Source organism: Phodopus roborovskii, unplaced genomic scaffold (assembly GCF_943737965.1).
Source record: "Phodopus roborovskii unplaced genomic scaffold, PHOROB, whole genome shotgun sequence".
NCBI classification, from domain to species: domain Eukaryota; kingdom Metazoa; phylum Chordata; class Mammalia; order Rodentia; family Cricetidae; genus Phodopus; species Phodopus roborovskii.
This window is the reverse complement of record NW_026125102.1, coordinates 101,141-111,254: the sequence shown is the minus strand read 5'-3', so window position 1 is coordinate 111,254 and position 10,114 is coordinate 101,141.

Below are 10,114 nucleotides of genomic sequence, written 5' to 3'. Positions count from 1 at the left end.
TCAAGACTGCTTCCTGCTGACTTGGGGTGGTGATCTTCTTTGGGTGAATGAGAAAACTAGGATGCTGCCACATCCTGGTAGCTGGTTGTTTCATCGCAGTTCTGACAGTACAGAACTCTGGCATCTTTTTAAGACCTGGCAAGGTGTTAGCAGAACAGAGGACAAGGTTAAGTTTAGAAAACAAAGTTTATTTCTAGGTCCTGGTACTTGAAGTGAGAATTGTAAGATGAGGGAAAGGTTCCCGAGGTGAGGGAAGGGAGTCCTGGGACCAGGGAAAGGTTGAATATTTATTTGGAGTGAATCTGACCTGTTTGGATGGGTCCAATTTGGCTCCCTTGAACTTGCAATTATGAAAACCATAAATATTAAGACACATTAGCAGCATACTCATGTTAGAAATGATTTGGTGTAAAGAATTAACACATATACAACTGACAGATCTTTAGCACAATGAAAGCACCTTAATTTTGAGCTTATAGTTACAGTTATGATAATATAGTGGTATAGTATGGTGTTTCCTACTACATCAGAATTGGATTAGTAGCTTATTAAAACTTTATTGATTAATGTTAAGACTATAAACAGTAGCAAACTTAAAATACCCATTTCTGAAATTTGTTTTGTATTAGTTGGAGCCTTGGCTACCAGTTGTCAAAAGCATCAGAGTTCTTGAGAAGGATAAAATTTTACCTGAATGATTAGAGAGTAACAGGGACTTGCTAGCTGGCAGCATGGACACCCACCCCAAGGTCTTCCACACTTGTTGAGGATAGAGGCCTTAAGGATATCTGCCTTCTGCTGAAGGCACAAGATCTGTGGATTAGGAGCTTTTGGAAGACTTACCTATGGTTGGCCCAAGCAACATGGAGAAAGTCGATCCCTCTGCCCTTTTGTCCATGGTCCTTAGAGCCCTTTGTGGGTTGAGCTTCTTCAGTGTCCATCAGTCTTCTTGGAGGAAATGGGTGGTGCCAGAAACTGCCCTGTCTCTCTGTTATAAAAGCTTTTTAATGAAACATTTTAAATGCCATATCCTCTAGATCTCTGAGCATTTGAGGGCTGTCTAACTGTTTAGCATACATTAGTATACAAAAATATGTCTTTAGTTACCTGCCTTAAGCACATAGGTGGCTAGGCAAAGGCTTTATCCCTGTAATTAATTAATCTGTCTGGAAAACTAGATCCAAGCTGAGTGGTTGTGGAGGGATGTTATACTCAGAGCCCTCCAGCCTGACTGAAACTGGTTTTAACTTAGTAGGTTAGATTTACACCTGTAAAGGACAAAAAGGTAGAGAAAAACTCCCTTTGATAATAGAAGCTTAACCTTTATAAACAGCTTACAATAAGGACTGTGTGGCATAAATATTTTGTTAGGTTGAAATAGACCTTTATAATCTTAAATGTTTACAATCACTTAAAGACACATAATAGTTTAGAAATATTTGAGACTTATTACAGTTGAAGTTAAGTTGTATGAAGTTAGCTTATATTTACATGAAGTTAAATTTAAATCAAATGTACAGATATATTAAACAGGACTGGGTAAAAATGAGAAGGACTAGAGTGTGAAGCTATGTGTAACATGGTCAGTGAAAAAATAGAGACATAGAATGAAAGGCAAAAGGTAAATGAATTACAGGTTCTGTTGGTGGCAGAAGCTGGTTAGACTCCCCCTGCCTAGGTGGCTGATGTAGCAGAGGGAAGAACCATGGGGGGTGAGGCTAGGCCACATGGTCAAGATGGCGGCTGTCATAAACATCTTCCCAACAGCTGGCAGAAATCATAAAGTTTTGAGATATAATTTTATTGGCTTTTTTTCTCTCCACCAGTGAGGAAGAAGGATTTGTGAAGTTAACAGGACACCGGAGTTCAAGGAGTGCAACATCCAAAAAGACCACCGCAGGTCTGAGAAATGTATGTACCAGTCTAAGGGCAGTGCTAGGGCATAAAACCCAAAAGACCCCTCTTGGGTCTGAAAAATGAATGCACCAGTCAGCATGAGTGGTGCTAGGGCACAAAATCTGAAAACCTCTTTCATGGGGAAGAATGAAAAACTCTAAGAGTATCTTGAGCAGATGCTGCCTCAGCACTGCCCACTGCCCTGAGACAGGCTGCACCTGTGGTGGGCGGGAGAGTTTTACTGTGGCAAAAAGAGAACAGAAACAAGTTTAGGGAGATTGTTTAGCAGAGACATAGAAAAGACTCCTTCCATCTACCTGTTCACTGGCAGTAATTTTGGTCAATTTGACTTATTTTGTAGGGGATATATAGGCTGGTTTATTTCCCATGCGTGAAGTAAAAACTGGCCAATTATTTTTGGAACTCATCAGCCCAAGAATGTGGCCAAGGTCAAAGTGCCAGATAATAACTCAGCAGTTAAAGGAAGGCTTGAAGCTGGAATCTTAACTCACCCATGGGAAATGTCCCAGACCCTAAGGAAATGAGTAACAATGTAAAAGGGTACCTTACTGAATTGTAGCCAGTGTGGGATGGTATTTCCAGTGATTGGGTAGATGGAAATGGACTGCTGGTTCATAATCAGGGTCCTTGAATGCCTCAGGCTCGCCTTCGAACAGTAGGCAGCCACCTAGTACTCTAGGAGAGCCTGATCCAAGTCACAGCAGCAATGTTGTTCTTTTGATATAATTATTGCCTATGAAACACAAACAAAAGACTCAGTGGCCACATGGATTTTATTGATAGAGGGAAGAGATGGGGGTAGCTGGTGGCCAATTGAAAGCAGGGGAAAGAGAGAGAAAAAGAGAGAGAGAGAGAGAGGGTACGAGCAAGAGAGAGAGAGAGAACAAGAGAGAAAAGGCAAGAGAGAGGAATGCTTGGCATGCTTGCTTTAAAAGGGAAACTTGCACATGCATAAATGAGTTCCCTGGCAGCTAGGTAAGTCATGACATACATAAGACAGAGCCATGAGCATCCTGCCCATCATCAGGGGGCAAAGGCAGCAGTCTGCTGGTTCCCAACAAGGGGGAGGGCCTAGGCACTACCCCAAATGACAGGCCTCACCCTCCCTGAGGAGTGCATGGGTATGGAATGTGGGGGGAGGTCAGGGTGGTCATGAGAGTATGGCAAGGAGAGGGAACTGGGATTGATATGTAAATTAGGAAAATACAATAAGAAAAAAAACTTTTAGTTAAAACTTATAAAGATGAATCTTTGAATATCATGACTGAGAAAAAAATGATTGGATGTCAATATTTTATAACTGATTAATCAAGTTCTCTCTTAGTGTAGTATAATTGATATGGACTTTGACTTAATGAACTCTGAAATATTGACCTATCATTATTAGGCATTAGAACTCAATTTAAAACTTTTCATTCTCTAAAACAGTTTTTGCCTATAAAAAAAAAATAAAATGTTACCCATGAGGAGTATCAATACTAAGAAGCTGTCATAACAAAAGAACAAAGCCTCTCCATAGCATTGAGATGAACAGTATTACATCATTTCCTAATTGATGTAGGAAGGGTAGAAAATATCTACTTACCACGACACACTTTCCAAAAATATGAACCAATTAGCAATCACCAGTTTCATTCAAGACACATTTGCTTGTTTGATTATATGAGGTTCTTATTAATTGAGTTTCTAGTTCTTTTCTATATATAACTATGAAGGACTAGTCATAAACAGTGAAGGTACTATACTGAAATTATATGAAGAATATCACATTTATCTTCTGGTTTCTTGACTATTGTTACCATCAAAGAAAAGTATTTACCAATGGAGCTAGCCAGGATATAATAAATTTATTAGTTTAAAAATTGAAACTACTGTTCAAGTGTGCTGTAAGTAGCAATTATCAGTTTTTAATCAATGTTTTCAGTGCCTAGAACCTCATTTATTAGAAATACATTCAACTGATATAGCAAATAAATTTATTCCATTTTGGGACTCTTAACCAAAATTGATTTTCATATTCTTCCATGATTACATTTTTTGGAACTCACTTTCTTCTAGCCTTGTTTTCTATTCTTAGTCATGTGACTCACAATTAGATGGGTAGTGCCTATAGAATTTGGTCCAAGCAAAAACTGTCAGCATGCATGCCAATTAATGCCAACTGGGAAGTAAGTGCTTATTCACCAAGAACTAGACTGAAACCACCCCTTGATTTCACAGAAGCCATTGAGCAGGAATGGCTTTCCAGCACTTATAACCTGAGCTATATTCAAAGTAGTGACCCAGAAAGGAAAGTCTCTGTGTCCCATTATGATTTCCCTGGAAAGCACTGTTCCCCTGAGATTACTTAGTCCTAAATAGCTCTTAAATGCCTTATTGGCTTTAGCAGGTTTTATTATTGAGGCAGAAAAAAAGAATTTCAGTTAAAAATGTATTGGGAACTATTTAAAGCAATACTCTAAATGTGTCTGTGAGTAATGACAGAAGTGATACAAATTAAAATTCCCTCTGACATGCAGGAGAGAGTAACACTGTCAAGTTTCTTAGACATCACTTTCACATAGCATCTAACTCTCTACAATAAATGACCATTAAAATTAGACAAAATATGTAATAAAATATAAAATAACTCATGGAGATAATTTTATCTTCATTTAATAATGAATATACACTCATGTGTACATCAATATAGCTCTGCGGTGCAAAGGATAAAGCTGTGGATTTCTAGTGCCATGTGTGTGCACATTATCACAAAAATAACAATACAAGCTTTATACTATTATTTTATATGTATATTATTGAATATATATGTATATTTAAGTATATATTTTGTGATTAAGTGTAACTATAATACTTTAAGAGCTTTGAATTTACATTAAACCTTTTTTTAGAACAAAAATATAAACCCAATCTCAAAATATATATAATTACTTATTAACCATCTCTTTATCAAATCCCATATATGTGAAGTCTAAGATTCTACTAAAGACTCACCAGTTTGTTCTTTTGTGCCTCTTGGCTATTGCATCTGGTTCCCCTCTCTCCCCTCTCACTTTGTCTCTGTTTTGTCCTCACAAGGCTTAGGGTCATGTCCACTCTGTACTCTCCCAGATGTCTATGCCCCCAGCCATGTTCTTCCTTTTATTTACAATTAACTTTGTCTTCTCCTATATCTAGGGGCTATCATGTCTTTCATTCCCTTTATTTCTATTTTTAAATCTGAAACTCAGAACCAGTTATGTCCTTTCCTTTCACCAGGTACAGAAACCAGGAAGTAGTAAAAGTGAGTTCTATCAAAGAATTCAGCTAGTTTGAACCAAGGTGTTGATCTGACTATCCAAAGGTATATATGGATTATGTGTTTCTGCTGACTGATTCTTCAGCTGATGCTTCCCTCTAGCTTCTTCCTAACCAGATGTCTCTCATTTCTCCAGGCTTTGGACTGCTATGCCCTCCATGTGGGCACCTACTTGTTTATGCCTCTGGCCTACTACAGCCACTTGAACAGCTCTCTTTTCTCTTGCTCTCCCCACTCTCCTTCTCTACTGCAAGCTGCATGCTTTCTTTACTGCTACTACAAAAGCCACACTGGTAGAGGCCAGAGAGTGCCTCTTGTCTGCACTGGGCTGTCCCTCATCACTAGGACAAGGGATGCCTTCCCTCTGTGATTTGAAACATATTTCTCTCTGAAAAGTTTCTAGTTCTATTTAGGAATGCCCTGGATGGACACTCTTGTCAAGAGACACATTTTCCACCTCAGGGACTCCCATCTCTCCATTATGGTCTGCTACATCCACTTGGGTCTCCCTAATATCACTTTCCACCTTCTATCTCTTTCTCCTTGAATTCAGATTTTATTACTACAGCTTGGTCTCTTTACAGATTAATGGCCAAAACTGTTGCCCTTGATTTCCAAATTCTAAAAAAATTATAATTGTGACCATCTGAATGCTCCCCAAATCTCTTATATCTAAACTTTCCTTCTCTCCAATTCCAAAAGGCTCTTTTTTATAATGATTCCTTCCCACCCTTAAAAATTATTTATCTATATGATTTTCCTGCACACTACTCTCAAAAAAAATTTCCCAAGACTAAGCTATAAATTGTCTCAAGATGTGTAAGCTCTTTTGGAGCCTATTCCCTATATAATGGGATGCAATGTTTAGCCATGAATGAGTGGGGAGGGGCTTAGTTATGCCCCAATTTGAAGTCCTAAACTTTATCTACTCCCCATGAGAGCCCTTACCTGTTGGGAGGAGTGGATAAGGGATGAGATACAGAATGTGAGGGGAGGGATGGGTGGAGGAATAGGAAGGAGAATTTTTGTTGGAATGTAAAATTAAATTTAAAAAATAAAGGAAAAAAAGGATTTGTGATCTCATTTGCTATGTTTAAAACCTATGAAATTTATAACAAAATTTGGCTTTTAATTTATAAAAAGACTTATGATTAAAAATCTTCTCTAGAATACACTGTTTATGAAACATAAATTCAACTCTTGTTAGGGAAAATAGATGTTTGCAACTTTTGCAGGATATTTTATTGCATAGTTACACTACAAGACTGTTTAAAAAGTGTGACCTTGATCCTTGATATAACTTTGATAAAGTTAGCAAATAGCTGAACAGAATTAGCCATAGAGATTGGAGAACCTAGAAAGAGAACATATAGAAAGACACAGGAATTAGTAGGGAGGGGTTTGGGGGATTGAGAGACCTTTATGGATTGTGGAAGGAGAGAGAGAGAGGAGGTGGTTGGTCATTTCTCTACCTATTCTCTGATGAGTCAAGGATTTTTACCCTGATATTCGACTCCTGAATTTTTATTAATAATAGAAAAGATTAGGTAAACTCTTCATCTGCACCTAGGCGACTACTGAATTTGCCAAGACAAGGTACGATAGTCCTCCAAAATTCCTGCCTTACAGAAACGTCTGTCAGGTATTCTAGGCCTGTAGGCCAAAGATAAATACACCTACATCTCAGAGGACCCTGGGGTGACTTTTCAATCAGCATCTTGTCTTTGTCATTTCTATAATTTTGGAAGCTGTTTGAGCTAAACTTCCTGTTAAGTCTAGATAGTTTTAGCATTTTCCTTGTTACTAAATTTAAAAAAAGAAAAAAAAAGAAAGGAACTTACCAAAGACATAAAGTTTATGAAGGTTGAGAGACATAAATACCTGAGTTGTTTATCTAAGAAAATATTTTAAGTTCTAAAGGACACTTTGAAGCAGGTAATACAAGTTATGATAGAAAGTAGATTAGGTATTAAAAACATTGCATTCATCAAGATAGGACACATAATAGAGTATCAGCTCTTGAAAGACCCGCAGAGGGAATGAACCCTCATGCCCCGACTCAGGAAAGGCACTCCTCCCAAAATCACTCACGAGAAGCAGTCTTGATGCAAAAGCATGAGGTCTTTTATATTCCAGTGCACTGGGGTCCACAGCCATACCCCACATGGGGTAGAAAACTAGGAACCCTGGGTACAGGGTTCAGACAGCTTTTATAGGGTTGCAACAAAGCCCGCACATCACAAACCAATCATCTCATAGCATCCAGTGGGACACTTAGCCCAGGAAGTCTGCTTTCGCTAGGGCTGGGTAGTGTGGCATGGCTCATTTCCTGTTCGTAAACCGCCCTGTTGTAAACAGTCAAGAATGACCTTTTGCCTACTTATTGCTAGGGGGCAGAGTCTAGGGAAAATTAGGCTAAAATTTTCTATCCTTACACGCTGAATTTCACAAATACAAATGGACTGTACCTTATAAATATAGTTCTCATTAGGAAATTTTTGTTATTGTACATGGTTTTACAGTCTTAGAATTAAAACCTTTCCTTTTTATTTACACATAAAAGAGGTTATGTTGGAGGATATTTTATCACACTGTGAAGACATGTTACTGTTTTACATCGCCTGCCTAATATACATCATTGTTTTAATAAAAAGCTAAATGGCCAATAGCTAGGCAATGGCTTGGTATGAGAGGTTAGGTGGAATTTCCAGTCAGAGATAAGAACTCATGGGTTATAATCTGGTGTGGAGAGAGAGACAGTGAGACACAGAGGGAGTTGGTCAGAAAGAATGGAGGAAAGGTAAAACCATGAGGAAAAACAGATTAGTAGAAGCAGGTTGATTTAAGTTTTAAGAGCTTGCTGGAAACAAGTCTAACCTAAAGGTTAAGCTCTGTGTCATTATTAATGGGCTGGTGGTCCCAGAGAAATCTGAAAAGGAAGTCCTGCATATTTGATACATTCCTAAATTCTACTTAGGTACACAATAATATTCATATACCTTCTTGTTTCTGGTCACTTTGTTAAGATTTAGCACTTTGGATAAACTAAGTCATACACAAACAGAACAAAACAAACAAACAAAAAAACAAAGCAAACAAAAATGTGATATATATATTGGTGCACTAAAAAAAATAACAAAAAGTTCCCAGTCTCTCTATGGATTATATTTATGGTTTAAAGTTCTGCATTTATAGTTTATTTAGATGCTAAACTATCTCCAATTAAGTTTTCAACTCAAATTTTTATAACTAAAACTTAAGAGGAATAAAACTATACAAATCCCAATCTTAGAAAACTATTAACATCATAAACTATTCAAGGTAATTAACACATACAAGTTAACAGTAAGTCACCTAATAAATAATCCAATTCTTTAGTGTTTTCAGAACCATACTTAGAGTCATGAATCATCACAGAAATAAGCCATATTTAACATCATGAATGTGTATTCAAATTAAACCTAAAGCAAGTAAATATGGTGTACATAATAGATAGATGGCCTTCAAACTTTACAGAGAACTGCTGAATATTTAAATTTGAAGTGTTTAAACTTCTCATAATAGATATGACCTTTCCTAATTGTTTCCAGTGAGGACACATGAAGCACAAGGGCTCCATTGTATTAAGGTAATGGTAACTAGGCAAATTGTCCCCTTGCCTTGCCTACAACTAGGATTTTGCACAAACTGAATACTTTGGGGTTGAAAGCCCTACTCTGTCTGGTCAAGGTAAGTTCTCCTAATGCCCCCAACAAAGCCATGGAGACCAGGGGAGCCTAGGGTATCCCATCTAGATAATGGAGAAGTCTCTGTCATTTTAATTGCCACATAGGTCATTTGAAATATACTTCTATCTATAATTTATTCTTCTCAGATGCCTGATGATAGTGACTGACTAACTGTAGCTTACCATTAACAAGCATACAAGCTCCTCCCTCAAGGCTACAGCTGCCTTCTCTTTAGATATTAAAAATCAGGCCTCAGGCCTCACCAGAGAGCTCCTAGACCTCCAGCAAAGAAAGGCAGTTTACTTTGCTACTAGACTCAGAAAAGATATCAAGGTACAAAAGAGATTTCAAAGTAACTTTTTACTGTTCCTTTATATAAAGGAACTTGCATTACAATGACTGTTCTCAAAAATTAGCCACCTGTGTGGCATTGTAAATAATTGGTAAGAAAAAAGTTTAAAGTTTATATTGTTTCGGGGAGAGAGTATAAAACATCACCATAATTTATATAAATACAAATTGTGAAGGTTTGAGGCTATAAAATTGTAAGTAAGTTCTAAGGGTCTAACAAAACCTTGTAAGCTTCAGGGAATTGACTTGACTGCCTCACTCACAGACCAAATGAACTCCATAGATACATGGGCAATCAACAGCATACATACTCACCTATTCCTGAGGGTGGGATCTCTCCCTTTGCCTTGGGACTCCCCTCTCACAACTATAAGCACCATGGGTCTGTATGTTTTAAATGTACACCCATGATTATAAAAATTTTCCCAGAATTCCTTAACATTACCTTCTCTTTTTTTGTCTATCTGTCCCAGCAGATTTCAAATAAACTGCAGACAGCTTCAGCAACTCACCAGATCCGCCTCAAAATTTCTAACAGTAGGTTAATTAATAAGTCATGTTTAAACTTGAGTACTCTCAAATAGACTACTTCTTTGTCATAATGTAACTTTGCTTAAGAATTGCTTGTTCACTGCTGAACTGTCATGATCTTTGCTTTTATATAATGCCTTCCTATCAGAATGATGTTACCGATTCTTAAAAAATTGGCCATTAGAAAGTGATTATGGTCAAGGACTAGAGTTTGTAGGGCAGCAGTCAGAACCAGCCCATCATGCCTGGGTCCATTCCTGAGTCATGGACAAGGGAAAGGCTAGCTATT